General features: G+C 43.3%; 1 protein-coding gene across 2 annotated transcripts in view; it reads left to right on the forward strand.

Moving 5' to 3' along the window:
* Positions 1 to 18,296, forward strand: part of LOC121560766 (zinc finger protein 407-like) — a 173,655-nt gene that overhangs the window by 29,061 nt on the left and 126,298 nt on the right. The window lies entirely within an intron of this gene.

Below are 18,296 nucleotides of genomic sequence, written 5' to 3' on the forward strand. Positions count from 1 at the left end.
TTTGACACCTGTGCTTTAGGTCATATTTAACATTCATGAAATCCAGCCGATCCTCAGTTTTGTTTGGCGATATCCACAATTTTCTTTGAAAATGCTGTTAATATTCAATAGTGATAAATGGGATCAATATTAGAAATGAGATTACACGCCAGCTCAAACAACCAATCAGAGCTGCACGTACTACACCAGCCAGGTCACCCTTTATACAAATCAGGATTGGACGTCCATCAATGTCTGAGGACATCGGGAGATGACGTGGAAACCGGCCACTATGGGCAACAGTGAGCGCTGTTACCTTCAAGTAGGTTTTGGTTGTGGATGGGGGATGTTGGATGGGCATAAGCATCTGCCTCTGATTTCAAAGGTTGCAAGTTCAAATCCAGCAATAGAAAGTTTGTTTTTGATATTTTGGTTTTAAGCCCATCCCAAACCTTAACCCCTACCTTAACCATTCAGAGTTAATGCCTAACCTTAAGAATTTGGAGTTAATGCCTGAACTTAACCCTAACCTTAAAAATTGGATGAACGCCTAATTCTGACGTGAGACTGTGAGAGCTGGTAGACTACACAACCGTCTTAGCCCGGTGCTTTCCATTGCCCACTTAATTGATTCATTAAAGTCGTCAATTTATTGTATTTCTACTGTACCTACAGTAACTGATTGAAAGTCAACCGTAAACACGATCAGTAGACAGCGTGGCCCTCGAGGCTAGTATCCCTGCCCCTCTCCTTATGGCGATTCCTTATCCATCTCTGACAGCAAAAATATTCCGCCATAAAACCTGGCAACACTGTGCCTGACATATAAAGCCCCCCGTCACTCCCACCGCCAGCTTTCCTTTAGCTCTCTCAGCACACCCTCGAACCCTGAAATCACCGGGCCTCCCTGCCAGCCTCGGCTCCCTGGACGGGTATATACGGCCCCTCAGGTAGCCCCACAGCCTCCATCTTTTAAATACGAGGAAGTAATGGCGGGTGAGTGATGCTGCTCGTGTCCTTAACTGGGATCCTCTGTGAGCTGTAGCTACAGCTCACTCGCTCCAGGACCCTCAGGAGACCTAAAATACCCCCAGAACAACTCCTCCAAGGCTTGTAGATGTGGATGCAGCAGTGCAATGTCTGTGTTTGTACTGTGAGTGTGAGGGGGTGTGTTTGTATAGCCAAATGTGTCTGTGTGTGTTTTTGTATGTTTTGTGGTAAGGCATAATCTAGTCCTATACATGTACTTGCCTGCCTGTTGTCCGGCTGCATCCCCTCTAGCCTGAGGGCTGATGTGGGAGTTTAGCGGGTTGGAGGACCCTGGTCACTGAGAGGTTACAACAGGCTCTGTCTACGGCTTCCTTGAAAATCTCCCCATCATCACAACTGCCATCAGATTGCCCTCCGGCTTCTCACAAGGGGCGAGGGGGCTAAATTTGGGACATGGGGAAGTGTCAAGACTGTGAGGGTGCTGGTCAGCGACAGTGGCCGAGACGCACGGTCCCCCTTGGACATCCACAAGTGTCGGACCTGGTTGGCTTCTCGTAGTGGAGAGGCAGACACGGGTCAGAGGGAGGTGGCGCGTTCTGCCAGAGTTCCGCCACAGCGAGAGTCTGCCGTACTGTCTTCCTCTTTCCCTGCCACGTTAACCCTTACCAAGCGGGCTGCGGGCTGAACCCTGCAGCCGTCCGTGAAAACGCTGACACATCGATTACCAGAGCAGAAAAGCAGCAGCACGGGGTTGGCGACGAGGGGGGGGGGATCACGCTCTCTGTGAAGAACCATTTATTTATTAATTCAGTTTATTCAGTCAACTAACAGAGGTCAATGTTACAGTGGAGCACTGATAACAATTTGTCTCATACGGTTACATTCCAAATTAAGTTCCACGTGGCCAAACTCCCTCATTTCACCAGCCCCCAATATTTATTTTCACTGATGATAAATGTACAAATGCAATTTTTTTCTTTGAGAGTTTTATGTTCTCAAGTATCCTTTTCTTGGGAGTCAGTAAGAGAGAGAAACTTTAGATGAGTTGTATGTAGTTTGTAATGGACAGTAGATGGCGCCATTTTACTTTTTAGAATGTCAAGAGAGCCTCTAATGTTATGTCTGAGTTGTGCTAAATGCATAATGTGTGATACATGTAGGTTTTAAGGTAAACATGTAATGTATCCTCTAAAAGTTAAAGAAGTAGCATATGAGTATCGGCTTGATTTTGCTTAATTTTATTAATACTAAAATAGCGATCTATATTTTTTGGAATTTTTGCATTCAAGTGAACTACAACAGCCGTACAATTTAGCAGTATAATTAGTATAAGTGTACAGTTGAATGGTTTCCATGCAATTTTATTTATATACATTTTCACCAAAATGATAATACCATTTTATATCACACCCACATGAAAATATGAGTATGTTTTCATACACAATTGAATTCAGCAAAAAAAAACATAATCAACCAAGATAATGAAATGCAAAAACAGAAATAAATGCATTAAAATCACACATTAATACTTAACAATGGGCCTACTTTCAATATGGTCCATTTTTCATGGAATCAAACCCTGGACTTTTCTGATACACTGATACAGAAGTGAGTGTCGGTGGAGAGAGCGGGAGAGAGGCTTGGCAGTGGTATCTGTCTCAGTCTGGGTGTCCCTCCTGGTACTGCTTTAACTAGGACACGCTTCTCTACGCTGGTGGACCTCAGGGGCCGATCAGCAGGTTTCAGGAGAGCCCCCCACCAGAGTGCCTCGCCGGGCTGTCACGAGGGGGCTGACGGTGGGTGGGTGGTGGGGGTGCATGGTGGTGGGAGGCGATGTACGGAGAGGGCAATTACAGCAAGGACAAAGACTACACAGTGATAAGTCCCCACAGCGGCACCCTAATGAAGAGAGCAGGTTAGCCAACTACAAGGAGTGGGGAAATGAGCATTGGTCAATTGTGTGCTTGTGTGCACGTGTGTGTGTGTGTGTATGTGTGTGTGTAACCGTCCTGGGGCTAATTTTTCTGAGGTCGTGTTGCTACCGTTCAGGTCTACCTCACTGGCTGTTGCCTTCTTAACCTGATCTGTGCCCTATAATACAGGGAAACCAAACATTGCCGGTGTTAAACTTAAAACCTGCTCATCGTTAGGGACTCATTTGACCGTGACTAGCCGGAAAAGATTCTCAATCCAAGATTTAAAAAAAACATATACTATGGATTACATATGCCAATATGTGGCTCATTGTTGCACCTTAAAAGGCATGCATTTTATGTGTGAGCACATTTAATTAACGAGGATTTTATATTAATCTCTCACTTAAAATCAACATCAAAATTTTTCTGATCTACATTATAAATATAACATATTGCACATACTGCCTCATAAATTCATTCAAAAAAAATGAAAAAATGAAAAACAATGCCAACAACAAATCAGCAGAAGAAATCAAAGTGATTCGTTTTCAGAGCGAGGCATTGCATCCTCTCCTACGTTTCTTGGTCACTTTGCATTTCCAGCCTGTTTCTGATTATGCTCCGATCCTGTTATCAGGGCAACAGATCCCAGATGCAGTAGAGAGAGATGCACTTGATACTGCTGTGTTTGCACACACGTCCGTGATCAGATAAGTGAGCTGCTGGAGTGGTGCTTATTCAAATCAGTGTATGTTCAGAGTGAATAGGACCAGGTAAAGGCAATAAGATACAATGCGATAACCTTTCCAGGAGAGGAGAAGAGAATAGTTTACAATCTGATTCAGTGTGATTCACAGTGGGTGCATTGTGCAAAACATGAATGGTTTTCACAGCCTCTAACTGATTTCTTCTCTTTAGATTTTTTAAACTTTTGCTGAGAATTACCACGGTGACCACGGGGGGATGTCATGTTTTCAATGGTTGATATTGTTTGTTTTCCTGTATGGCATCACTGTCTGAGACATGCTGGGGATTTTTTATTGGCTTTGTAAATCGATTGTTCCTTACCATCCTTGTTAACCAGGGTTGGTTGGCCACTCCTTTCTCGCTCGTTGTGTGTGTGTGTGTGTGTGTGAGAGAGAGAGAGACCGAGAAAGAGAGTGTGTGTGCATGCATGTGTGTATATGTGTGTGTGTGTGTGTGTGTGTGAGTTTGCATGTGGGCATGCATGTTGGCCTGCATCTGTATCACAACTGAAATTACACCTTAATACAGTAGCTAGGGTATTTTATCCGTAATTGTTTTGCCATTTAGTTTTGTTATTACATTTTTCCGTGATGAAAATATGCATGATTTCGAAACATTGGTAAGTGTGAGCATGGAGAGAGGGAGAGAGTGGTATGTTAGCATTCTCAGGGGCAGAGGGGGTTGAAACATATGTTGTGTGCACTCCGTGCAATGCTCAGCAGTGATAGTTAAACATTAGGAGGGTGAAGTGCATCCTCTAAGGGGCTGTGTGTTAATGTGTTTGGCTTGTTTTAAACTCAGCCACTGCAGTCCTCACCAGTTAAAACACTAATGCCCTATGTATAACCCAGGGTCAAATGGTGCTGAATGGCACACATATTGTGGATAGATTATAATTATTATAATAATAATAATTATGATAATAATAATAATAATTATATTACAAATAAAAATAATACAAATAAGTGTTGGTGCAGTTTATGTTAATTTGTTTACCCATGCATTTTTATAACATTGTAATATTTATGCTGGCAGTCTTAAATGTCAAATTATTGTAATTGGTTTAACAAGTTAACTTGTTAACAAATAACGCTGTTTTGTCGTCTTTTGTCTTGGGGTTTATAAATACATAACTAGATTGACATAATGAATGTAAATATGTGTATATACACAAGACATCCTGGCATCTTGACTATAAGATCAATATGATATGGACATCCAGAAAAATACCATATATTTGTGTTTTTATTTTAAAGGAATCGCTATATATGCAGATAGAAAATGCCAACCTATAGGCCTACTGACATATTAAAATGGTATCATCTATATACTGTATCATTTCGAGATGTATATTTATTCAATATCCTTTAATTAATGCAGAGGAGAGGAGTAATATGATATGTTGTTAATTATATTGATAGCCTGTTTGCTGAAATATCTGACACATCATCAATGTGCTATGTATAGTAGGCTATTGCAGTCTTTAGATAAATTATCTCTTCATTAATTTTTACGTCGACTGACACAGTGTGCAGCCTACCAACTGAAAAGATAATAAAATATACCCCACTTTGCAACCAAACGCGACTAATCTAATATAATAGTCACCCGCGTTTGTACATGAGTGAGCAATTATTCTAAAAAGTTTCCACAGCGTGCAGGAGTGACAAAGGGAATATGCGCGAGGACCCTCTCTGGCTGCGCGAGGACGGTGGACACGTCTGATGGCTGCTTCATGGCGCTGATAGGACAAACGGTGGTGGGAATCCGCCACTTTTAATAATCTGGACCATGATGGCTTTTATAAGAGCACGCAGCAACCATGACAACTCGAATAAACAGACGTGACAGAGAAAGTTTTATATTACCGGCAAAACAGAGGGGGAAGGTGTCCTTCTTTTTTGAGCAGGGAGATGCATTTCACGAAGGTCGCACGGGTCCTTCTGCAGCAGACTAGCGCTTGTTCCCCACCCGGTCTGTTTGTGGGTTTCTAGACTGGCAAACATGACAAGTCGTCTTCATGCACATACAGTAACTGACTAGGCCTATATGTTTGGCCCATCAATGTCTGAGACCTCACTGACATTTTTATTTTTTGGGGGCCTTTTTCCGGACAGTCACTGTTTGAAAAAATTAAAAGGAATGATGCTTTGAGGATATAATTAAAGATATTGTTCAAAGAACAACTTTTTGCATATTTGAATTATTACTGTCATTAAAAACCACACAAAATATGGAAATATGATTGCCGGAAGCACATAAATCAATGATCAGCAAGGCCTCAGAGCCCAATAAATATGGGGAGTTAAATACTTTAAAATGCAAATCACGTCTCAACATTTGCATATGGGTGAATTTAAAGGAAGTGTGCTTCCCAAGACCCTCTGAGGTAGAACGGGGGTTGGTAGGAAATCAGGCAGTTATTTTAATTTTAAAGACTCATCCCTGGTCAAGTAGGATTGTTATAAATGATCGCTAGACAAAGTGGGTTGACAGACACGGCTGCATCCGCTTTTGTGGATCCAGAAAGTGCCTTAAGTGATCTGAATAATTAGCAGTTAATTATTCTTCATCCATCTAAATCAGAAAAGGACAGATTATGAGGACGGAATGTATAATTTTTAGCCTGGCGTCCTGTCTTGTCCTAATGTGGTAAACTGAAGTGACTGTGAATAATACCTAGTGACCTTACAGTAATTATGCTTCGCCTAGCAATTTGGTGCAGTTGCTAATTGAGGGTATTGATTCAGGGAGAGTCATATTAAAAATACATATGTTTTATAGCTGTTTTACCCCCTTGTCTTTAATGTATTATTAATTATTATTATTTTGTACAATAATTAGCACACAGGATATGCAACACCAGAGGGTGAAGTAGTTTCTTTGTCCTATCCCTCTGTTGCAGGCAGGTGCATTTGGCCAAACTCTGTGCTGAATCTCAAATATGGTTTGTTGTTGTGGTATCTGCTGAATGTAGAACGTCAGCTTTTTCCACCAAGTTTACATCTAATGCTTAATCATGTATGAGAAACTCAAGGCAGATAAACATGGTAAATCATTTTTCATAAAGTTATTGTAAGAAGATGATGGTAATTGTAGATCAATTGATCAGATATAAATCTAATTGAACCGTATTTGATAGGCAAGCAGGTTAATAGAAGTTTCAGTATCATATACATGTATTTCTATCCACAGATACCACTAAGGCACTGACCGGTTCAGAAACATATAAACCCCAGTGTTGTTTTCCCTAGGCCATTTAAAGACACACAGACACCAGTGGATCAATGGACATGATGTCTCTTTGTGCATTAACACACAGGTTAGAGTGTTAGGTTAAAAACCTGCCGAGGAGCACCTCCTTGGGAGAAAAAAAAATCAATTTGATCTGTAGAGTCTGATGGGCAATCGGTTGGTCGTGAAGGCATCCCTTTACCCGTGCTCTGTGTGTGGGGGTCTGTCACTGTGTGTGTGTTGGTGTGAGTGTTTTTTTCTCGTGGTGCCGCCAGGTATTGACCAGCAGAGAGGAGGAAGTGGCTGACTCTGCTTTTGTATCTTTAGCATTTCTGTAACAGAGATACACTGACAGCTTGTAGTTGCGTTGCATACTGCACTGTATATCCCTGATTGAAACGGACAGTACTTCTTGTTGTACAGACACTCGCCCTGCCTCGAATATGTAAACCCGATGTATCTTTTATTCCCAGTTTAACTTCACGCGTTGCTCAAGAGGACACTTACTTCGAGAAATCCCTTGTTTTATAAGATAATGTGACTGTTCACTGATCTGATCTAGGCTCAGTTGAAAAGACACGGATTTAGCTCTTTGCATGAGTTTTCCCTTTACATGTTTTGACGGAGTCCGACTCCTCTATTTTATTTCTGTCAGGCCGATTAGCTCGTAGTGGAATGCCAGGCTTGGCCCTACCCCTCCAGGCTTGGCCCCCCCTCCAGGCTTGGCCCCCCCTCCATAATGGACAGAGCCTGGTTGTGGGCATCTGTGTGTGATTGTGTTAAACATACCAGCGCTCAATTAGACGTACCAGTTGTTGATGGGCCTCTCTGTTCTCTGTGTTAAAGCCTGCTTGGATGCTTCAGCGCAAATCCATGGTGAAGGACTCAATGGCTGCCGTGTAATCCCATTTACTGTACAGCTAATGTCATAGGGCTGCACTGGGAGAGAACACTCCTTAGAGCGAAAAGGCTTCATTCGGGGGTTTAATTCAGACTGACCAGTTAGTCTGACCGCTTACACAGCACATATGCATACTGTATGTGATGTCCAGTACCCCCTGTGTAGACAGAGACACACACATTGGCCAGAGTGGAGCACTGTACGTTCAATCACCAAACACACATTTCAGTGTAGGATATAGAGGCGCTTTGTCTAGTCACATTAAAGGAAATATATTCTTGACCATAAAAAAAAAAGAAGAATCATTTTGATGAGTCAGGAAAAACATTGTGGCCGTAATAAATAAAAAAAAGTCACTTAAAACAGACCTCGCATTCTTGTCACCCCCTCCAGCACACGTTTCCCACAGTGTATGAAGTACAAAGGAGAGAGAGCGAGAGAGCGAGAGTAGACCCATTTCAGACAGAATACGTGGTATATTACCTGTAAACAATATAAGGCCATGTTTATATGAGCCCCTTTCAAACAGTCCCTTATTTACCACCTTCTTGAAGGTTTACCCCTTTTATACATATCAGTGGGTAACTGGCAAACTGGTAGAGAAGGGGTGGGGGCATGAGGTGTTGTTAAACCATGGGGGCTGTTTGCATTTCAAATGATGGAGGTGTTTAACAATGGTAGCAGAAAACCATTCACACGGACCTGATACCTGTATTTTGGTTACAGGGACTGTGAAAATGCAGGAATCATGGTGGGTTTTATTTTTCCATGTTTTTTTTACCAGCTACCCCTTTCAGATATACAACAAAGCAGGCATGGTACATTTGTGGGATTTCGGTCTGTGTATGAAAGGGATAAGAGACAGAGAGCGAGAGAGAGAGAGAGACGGAGAGAGAGAGAGAGAGCGACACTTCCTAACCTCCTGCCAAATGTATGATCACATTACAGACACATATTTCCCACAGATCACACAGAATCACACAGACCCACAAAGAATTTGAAAACAAATCAAACATTGATAAAATCCCGTATCTGTTAGGCGAAATACCTCAGTGTGCAGTCACAGCAGCAAGATTTGTGGCCCGTTGCCATGAGAAAAGGGCAACCAGTGGAGCACAAACAACGTTGTAAATATTGTAACCTATATTTATTTATCTGTTTATTTATTTTCCCTTTCATACTTCAACTACTTGCACATTGTTACAACACTGTACATAGCCAATAATAAAACATTTGAAATGTCTATCTTTTAAAACTTGTGTGAGTGTAATGTTTACTAATGTTTCCCTTCTTTATTTCACTTTTGTTTATTGTCTATTCCATTTGCTTTGGCAATGTAAACATATGTTTCCCATGCCAATAAAGCCCTTTGAATTGAATTTAATTGAGAGAGAGATTGAGACGGGGAGAAAGAGAGAGAGGGAGTGGGAGAGAGAAAGAGAGAGAGACAGGGAGAGAGAGAGAGCAGGAGGACTAGAGAGAGAGAGCTGTGCTCTCGCCACTGGGTGATGTTTGGTGGTGGGTGGTGGGTGGTGGGTGGTGGGTGGTGGGCTGGTAATTAGGCGTCAGAACACTTAGGCCCAGAGTCTTGCGCAGCGCCCAATTCCCCCTGACGCCACCCGAGACGTGTGAGCTATTTTGCTCTGCAGTTCCTTCTGCTCGGCTGGTCATCTGTCTTCTCCAGGCCCCATCAGCCAGTAGCGCAGCTTCTTGTCTGACCCAAGCCCTGAGGGGCGGAGGGGGGTGAAGGGAGGTGGTGGGGGGCAGTCAATACTCAGACCCTCGCTTACTAACTGGACAGACAATAAAGATCAATAGAGGTAAAGGCACATATATTTGACTAATTACTCCAATAATTAAAACTGTCTTTTGCGATTAAAAAAAATCAGTACATGGTACATTTTCCCAAATGTGTTTGGACTCAGTGGACTAATCCTGTTTAGGCCTGGTTGCTCCCTTGTCATAAAATCATTTAAGAAAATAACATTAGCACGTTTTTTTTTGGGGGGTGGGGGGCAGCTTGACCGTATAGGCTTATACCCATGGGAGACGAGGGGGGAACAAGTTCACTTAGTGTGTTGTGGTGTGGTCAGTCGCAACATACTGCCAATGTGATCCATCGTAGTGCCCTATTCTGATTATCGGGCTAATAGTCTTCAAAATGATTAACTGAGGCTAAAGAGACATTTTGGTGAGATCTCACTTTATAACCCATTGTGAACTGAAGGGAAACAAATACAAATACGGATGTAAATACATTGAAAGGCTGAATGAAGCAGTTTGACTCTAAAAAAATATTCATAAGTACTAGGCCTAGTCGTTAATGTAATTGCTCAAAGTTACGTAATTGGTCAAGGGAGGCCTTGTGCCTGGATTGGTTTGAGTGCCGTGCACGTGTGTATTATTTGTATGCTCTGTATTGTACAGTTTGTGTGGCTGCCTTATTAACCAATACAATAATCCTATACAACAAAAGGCTTGATACAATAAGAGAAAATGTGAGGGAGAAATGTGCCGCGCCAGAGGATTCTGTAGCGTGCAGAGCGGAACAGCAGAGAGAGAGAGGAGGGAGACGTGCTGCTTTTATGTCCGAAGGCATGTTCACGTCCCACTAAAGACTACTCTTTTTTTACACAGGTAGGCAGTTTGGGGACTAGGCTCTGTACTCTGAACGGAAAAAAACGACATAAGAAGAATCAAAGGATGTTCCCCCCCGTTAATAATGTAACAAATATTCTAATTTCTAAAAATAAAACCTCTACTTCTTCCTGCTAAAATCTGAGCTGTAATTTATTCCCACCCAGGGCCATATTAGTATGATCGCCAGGGGCAGAGTGATTACGACAAGACAAAGTTCCCTCAAAACTTAGACACAACTGAAAAGAAAGAAGGAGAAGTAACGTGGTTACAACTTAGAGTATGTGGTGAGATGTATTTAGCACATTATTTTATTTTTGCACAGATGCGCGCACACACACACACACACAAGCATACACACACGCTTGCACGTATGCACACACATACAGTACACACGCACACATACATGCACACACACATACGTACGTGTGCATGTACGTACAGTATGCACACTCTCAAACACGCACACACTCATTAATAATCCTGATAAATTGCAACTAGATTACTGTTTGTGTGTGTGTGTGCGCGCGTGTGTGTGTGTGTGTGTGTGTGCGCACATATCCTGTCTGTGTGCATTTCATTTCATAAAGGCACTTCTGTAAAAAGACTACCAACCATCAAATAGACACTTCATTATTGGTGCCATGATAAGAAATTCATTGCGTAGTCATTGGTTCATTATATATCAGGCTGTTGTCAGAGAGCAGTTTGAATACGTGTGTGTGTGTGTGTGTGTGTGCGCGCCCTTGTGTTTGTTTGTCATTTTACAAATGTGTTTCCGCAAATTAATGTCTGAACCATCAGGAAAAGAAATCGCACCCTATCATTTGCTAACCGTGACAAACGATACATCTTGGATAATGATTGCAATTGCATATATTGTTCCTTTATTCATGAACATGGGGTACGGATTCCCACGTAACAAACCATAACGAACAGTGATTGCTACAGCAATAACTTTGAATACCTGCATATGAAATCTGTCTCACATGACAGTGACACATTTAACACATAAAAGACGGACAGTGTCTCACTCGAAATATATATTTACATACAATACATGCATAGTCTTTACTTCAAGGCTTCGATGAGTATTGGGACACCTTAATTATATCAGTCCTATGACATATCGGGATGTATGATGTGTGCTGCTGTGTGAATGTGGGAGACCTGCAGCATCAAGAGTGGGGGGGAGACCCTGTCTGAGTATTTTGGGCACTGGACTGAGTCGCAGCCTGTCAAAGCCCATGTCACGCTCTCTCCTGATGAGCCCTCCAGTTGTGCAATCAACATTATTATTCCTATTCTCCAAATACCCAAAATGTCCTGTATATAGTTAATTTGTAGAAACATTGACAGTTTCGCTTGATTTACAGTGCGATCCCAACTTTAATTAATTGAAAAATGCTTATTACCCCGCGTGCAACTTAATTAATAGCTAATTAATCACAGGGCACTTGTTTCAGTGTTTTCTTTGGAGGCACATTTCAGGTTGTCTGACAACCTCACTTGGATTTCCTCCCATGGTTATTCCAGTGTGAGGTCATGCTTTCCTTCCTGAGTGGCTGTGGAGCAGATCTGGGTTCAAATGGTATTTTAAATCATTTCAAATACTCCAACTGGGCTTGATTTAGCTTGCCTGGCGCAAAGGAATTCAGAAAATAGTTGCAAATGTGCATTTTTCGCACATCTGGCACTCCAGGTAGGCTAAAGCAAATGCTAAAATCATTTGAAAGATTTCAAATAGTATTTGAACCCTGCTGTGGAGATGGAGGGAGCCCGTAGATGGGCTTCTGGTAAAGTAGGACTGTGATGCAAACAGCAAGCATCTCAGGTGAAAAAGACAAAAGAAAAGTGGGAACGCATTAAAACTTTATTTTTATTTTTGACTTGGCATCATTATTTGGAGCTGTAAATGTATCAGAATTGGCACAATTATTTAATTGCAGACAGAGCAGTAGGGTTCAGTGCAGTACATACTGGGTGTCTCGAGTTTGGCTTTGGTGGGAAATATCGGTGAGGGATATTAGATATTAGCTGCTGGTGTAAATTATCACAGCAGTAAAGGTCCTATAAAATCCCCACTCTCTGTCAGGTCAAGTCATTACATTCTTTAACAGGCAGGGGGGTTGGACTGTATAGTGTGTGTGTGTGTCTGTGTGTGTCTGTGTGTGTGTGTGTGTGTGTGTGTGTGGCACTTGCAGGATTTGGTTTCTACACTGGTGCCGGCCTCTCCTGTTCTCCGACTGGGACCGTGTCTAAACACTGTCCAAACGCACTGAGAGAGATCCCCACACTGCATACACACACACACACACACCACATGGAGGCGAGAGGGTGAGAAAAAAACATGTAGCCTATACCCCCCCAGCATGGCATTAGACCGGGCAAATGACGTGGGCTTACCGTAGAGGCCCTGGCTGTGTTTAAAACATGGCTTATAAACAACACACACACACACACACACACACACACACACACACACACACACACACACACACACACACACACCTACAAAAGCCTCTAAGGCTTCAATAACAAACAATCTTATATGCACAGACATAGTAAAGGAAAGTATTCATATCACCCCATGGGAGAGGCAATTTGACAAGGAGGAACCTGATACTATGGTCATGGTCAGGAACTGTGAATAAATGTTTCAGTGTTGGAGTTGACATTAGCTACTTTACCTCACACCAGACTAAAGTGTTTTTTCTTCGCTAATGGACTATACACTATATTGTGAAGTCAAACTGTGTCCTATAGGATTTCCCCATACGTCATAAGAGCGGAAATGGTAGGGATGGGAGCTATAGAAACGATTTGTATGGGTGCCTTATACGGACAGATGGGTTCAATATAAATGGTATGGGTGCTTTAGACATGATGGATCATTTCTGATGATAGGGAACATGCCTCTATAGAAATGATAGGGGATGGGTGCTGCTATAGAAATGATAGGTGCTATGGAGACAACAGATATGGCTGTACTAGCCAGGCCAGACGAGAAGATGGCTACATTATGTCTGACTGAAGGCCCCACATCACCAGCCCACCTCAATAAACAAGCCCTCCTGACCATCTGCCTCTGACGCCGGTAATGGTAAGCGTTTGAAACCATTAGAGGTGCTGTGAAAAGGGCCTGTTTGAGGGCGGAGCTGTCAGTCAGAGACGGGGAGGCGGGAGGAGGAAGCAGTGGGCAGGGGGGAGAGAAGCGGTGCGGGCCTGTCACAGCTGTCACTCACTGTGGATGAGAACTGTTTGCCTTAATGGATTCCTTCAGGCGGAAGGGCTTACGCGGCGTGCAGAAGTAAAATCGATGCATTGTCATGAGCGAGTGAGGCATCATCAAACGGCCAGGTGGATAGGCAGGCAGGAAGCAGCGAGGCCCCGCTCGGGTAGTTACGTCTATATCTCTCCACCACCACAACCGTGTGTGTGTGTGTGTGTGTGTGTGTGTGTGAGAGAGACAAAGAGTCAGACAGATGCTCTGCTCAGTTTTACACGCCCAGTGGGGCCTCTGCTATGATTGTAAGAATGAAAGAGGGCTCTGACCCCCATCATCTCTGTTGCTTTTATTTTACGGTCCTTTTGGAATCTGATAAATACAGTAGTGCACGTACATGTGTACGCCGGACGCAGGCACTCTCACACACACACACACACACACACACACACACACACACACACACACACACACACACACACACACACACACACACAGACACACATTATTTGAACTGGTGTTGGCAGACAAAATAAAAGACAAACATCATGTCACATCTGCTGAATTCTAGATTTCTAGGAATCCTATTGCTTTCAATGTTGACACAGCTCACAATTTTGGAAGACAAGAGGATTCAGGCTTATAAGGCTTATACCTTAGGCCCCCCATACCTGACTGAGATTACTTGGTCAACTTCACCCCTCTGTCACGACTTCCTCCGAAGCTGCCTCCTCTCCTTGTTCGGGCAGGCTTCGGCGTCCGTCGTCACCGGCCTTCTAGCCCCTGCCTCTCCTCATCTCATCATTCCATTTGTTTTGTCTTGTCAATTACACACACCTGGTTCATATCCCCTCATCAGTATGTGTTTAAGTGTTCCCTCTGCCCTGTTGTTCTTGTGCGTGATTGTTTCATGTGAGATGAGTGTAGCTCGGTGGAGCTACCTGTACTTTGTATTGCCGGGGTATATTTTTCCCTGTGTGCCTGTATTTGTTCCAGTGCGCCTGTTTTGCGCACTGGACTGTTGACGCTCTCCAGCGTAACTGTGTACTACGGAATAAACTCTGTATTCTGTGATTTACCCTCCTGCGCCTGACTCCTTCAAATCACACTCTCACACCCTCTCACCTTCTCAGAACCACAGGCAGGCAGACACACAGACAAGTGGTATCATTAGCCTAGTTTTGCTGCCTTTTCATACCCCCGTTTAACCCCGTTGGGGACGGGCCTCCTTGGGCACAGGGGGCACCCTCTGGACCCCTGACTGGCCCTGGAGGAGAGGGCAGGGGGATGAGTGACAGCCGTAGTTGTCCAGCTCCCTCTCTCTCTGGGCTCGTTCAGCCAGAGGTTGCCCCATGTCACCGCTCCTGTCTTGGTTATTCTCTCCTCCCATTGGAACTTTTCATTCATGGGATAATGATGTAGGCCTAGATGGATCGAAGGAATGATTTACTAACGCTGGTTGTGTGTGTTAGATGTTTGTTCGTGTTAGAGTATTATTCTTTAAAATCACTTTTTCATCCAACGTTGTGTGAAATGTTGAAGCGATAGGCCCAAATCCGTTTTTAAATGGTTTTTTTGTCACAGCAGCAGCAGCAAGGGATGTATTTCTTCTGACTGAAACATAAAAGAGTTTATGTTGATTAAGTAGCCCTGTTTAAAGCTGTGAGGGACCGAAAACAGGTTTTTTCCTCTGGAAGATGAAAAGGAGTTTAAATAAACGCTCCTACCTTGGCTCCTCTTAATGGTGTAACCTCTGGGAGAGAGACTCACTGAAGCCCTCATTTTCTATGTAAATGTCTCCACTTTTTGCTTGTAATTGTGCCCCAGTATCCTCTCTGTCTCTGTCTCTGTCTCTGTCTCTCTTTCTTTCTTTCTTTCTTTCTTTCTTTCTTTCTTTCTTTCTTTCTTTCTTTCTTTCTTTCTTTCTTTCTTTCTTTCTTTCTTTCTTTCTTTCTTTCTTTCTTTCTTTCTTTCTTTCTTTCTTTCTTTCTTTCTTTCTTTCTTTCTTTCTTTCGTTCTTTCGTTCTTTCGTTCTTTCTTTCTTACCCCTTTCTTCCTCTCTGACCCCCTTCCTTCTTCTTTCTCTTTTCCTCTCTCTCATCCATTGCTGATGGAACAGTTTGCTCAGAAGCTTCTCTGTTACACATTGTCATGTTACAGTAAACCCCCCAAATGTATTTTTTGCACCAACTACAGACCATATTAGACTGCACACATGCAACAATACAAAGACCTGGGCCTATAGATATTAGATCCATAGGTCTAGTTTGATGTATGTATGTAGAGAGAGTGTTGTGTGTGTATTACGACGACCACACACACACGCACCTCAGATGTCATGTCCCCTCCGTTTGAGTCCTAGCCCGACGACACGTCATCGCCAGTATTTATTTTATCTCGCTAATGTGGGTCACCCTGTATGGCGACCATCAGCCAAGGCAACACTCAAATAACTCTGTCTGAGGCGTACCTTTGGCAATGATTTATGGGCCGCGGCGCTCGTCTGGGCTCCTAGTCTGAGAACGAGCGCCATTGTCCCGCTAGCAACCCTCTAACTTAATGCAGGAGCGCTTTGTCTGTGTTGAGCCAAACCAGACCCTCATCTTTAAAAGAATCAAATTATTTCATCATGTTGGAAATGAAAAGGTGTAATTACTTCTAATTAGACCCCGTTTTTTCTCCCTCCCTCTTTCTCTCTTTTTTATTCCCGAATTGGGGGGATAATTATTTTCCAGAGTACTTTCTGGAATGTAGGAAACAATTTTCTGTTCAATTCGAAATGGAATAATTTGGGCTCTTGATAGCTTCTTGGGCTTTGATATTTTCAGAGGAGGAGATATTTGAAGTGGTGTGATGATACTGTAATGTTTTCTTAAAAGTTCTACCTGACTGGGGCTGGGACCAGTATGTCAGGAGATTTCACAGTGCATTGGAAAAATAAGACATAAAATATACCATTTGTTTGAGCGTGTGTGGGCATGTGTTTGTGTGTGGGCATGTATGTGTATGTATAGCCTAAGTTTGTGTGGGCGTGTGTGACTGTGTGCGTGTGTATGTCTCCACACCCCACGTGTGTGAAGCCTAAGCCTATCCACTCATTTTAATGACGAGGAACCACAGCGTGTTGTATAGCCTCTCTATGGGGATACGGGCCGTGTAAGATTACTCCCCAAATAACACGCCTCTGTGTCGGAGAGCCGCTCAAAATGGCCCACTATCACGGAAAAATCATTTACTCCCTGTCAACTATTTACATGTATCTTTACCACACAAGTCTTGTCATTTTAGGCGGCGTGACAATTTGCTAAACAAATCCACTCGCCATTTATCTATCAAGGGAAGACTGTGTGTGTGGGGAAGGAAGGGGGGAGGGTGGGGTGGCAGGAGGATGGAGGAGGAGAGGAGGGGTGGAGGGGGAGGGAAAAAAAGCTAATATTTTCTCTGGCCGTCGACAGAGCAGTGAAAACACACTGGCGGTGCTGATGTGTATTAGAAGTGAGGCGGGCAAATATTAGCAGTGCCTTACTGTGCTGGAGTGGCGGGGAGTGGGGGGTTGACGTGCTGCGATGCCATACGAGACTGGCACTTGGTTGCTTCTTGCTCAAAACGTACTGTATGAACCTCACCATAATATAGTATATGCTTAAGCATACACATATGACTCTTGCTGTTCTGTTGGAGAATAAGAGTGGCGCTGTGCACTAGAGATCCTGGTTTGAGTCCAGGCTCTGTCGCAGCCGGCCGCGACCGGGGAGACCCATGGGCGGCGCACAATTGGTCCAGCGTCATCCAAGGTAGGGGAGGGTTTGGCCGGCAGGGATGTGGGTTCGTTTCCCACGGGGGGCCAGTATAAAAAAATAATAAATAAAAAAATAATAATAATACATGTATGCATTCACTAACTGTAAGTCGCTCTGGATAAGAGCGTCTGCTAAATGACTAAAATGTAAAATGTAAAAGCAGGTATAGAACTTCCATCACAGATTGCCACACCGTGTGAGAAAGGAGGAGGGCACAGGTTGCTCCCCTTTAATGTAAGACTGGCATGTTTACTGTTCACATTCCAGACTGGCACCCCTCTGCTATACTGCCAACCTGGCAAACAGAGGCCCACTACTAACAAACAAGCTTACCGTTAACACATGGGTGCATTTATTGAGCTGGGTTATGTGCTGTTCAGGTCGATTGCCTTATTCAAGGGCACAGCAACACTGCCCAATGCAGCCCCACCCACACACACTTCCTCAGTCGTCCTAGCTACACTTGCATCAAAGCGCCTCTCCTCTTTCTAAAGATCTAATTTAACTTTACTGTATATAACAATATGAATATGTATATATGAATAGTGTGTAAATAGTATTTTTGTTGTCTCTTGGTCTCTTATTTTTAATTTTTTAATTAAATGTAGTATCTTATGTTGTTCTTGTCGATTACTGTTCTGTACTTTGTCATGTATTTGTACGTTTTATGTTGACCCCAGGAAGAGTAGCTGCTGAGAGAGAGAGAGAGAGAGAGAGAGAGAGAGAGAGAGAGAGAGAGAGAGAGAGAGAGAGAGAGAGAGAGAGAGAGAGAGAGAGAGAGAGAGAGAGAGAGAGAGAGAGAGAGAGAGAGAGAGGCGGGCCGGCTGGCTGTTTGTCAGAGTGTGTGAGCATGTGTGTTTGTCAGA

Source organism: Coregonus clupeaformis, unplaced genomic scaffold (assembly GCF_020615455.1).
Source record: "Coregonus clupeaformis isolate EN_2021a unplaced genomic scaffold, ASM2061545v1 scaf0427, whole genome shotgun sequence".
NCBI classification, from domain to species: domain Eukaryota; kingdom Metazoa; phylum Chordata; class Actinopteri; order Salmoniformes; family Salmonidae; genus Coregonus; species Coregonus clupeaformis.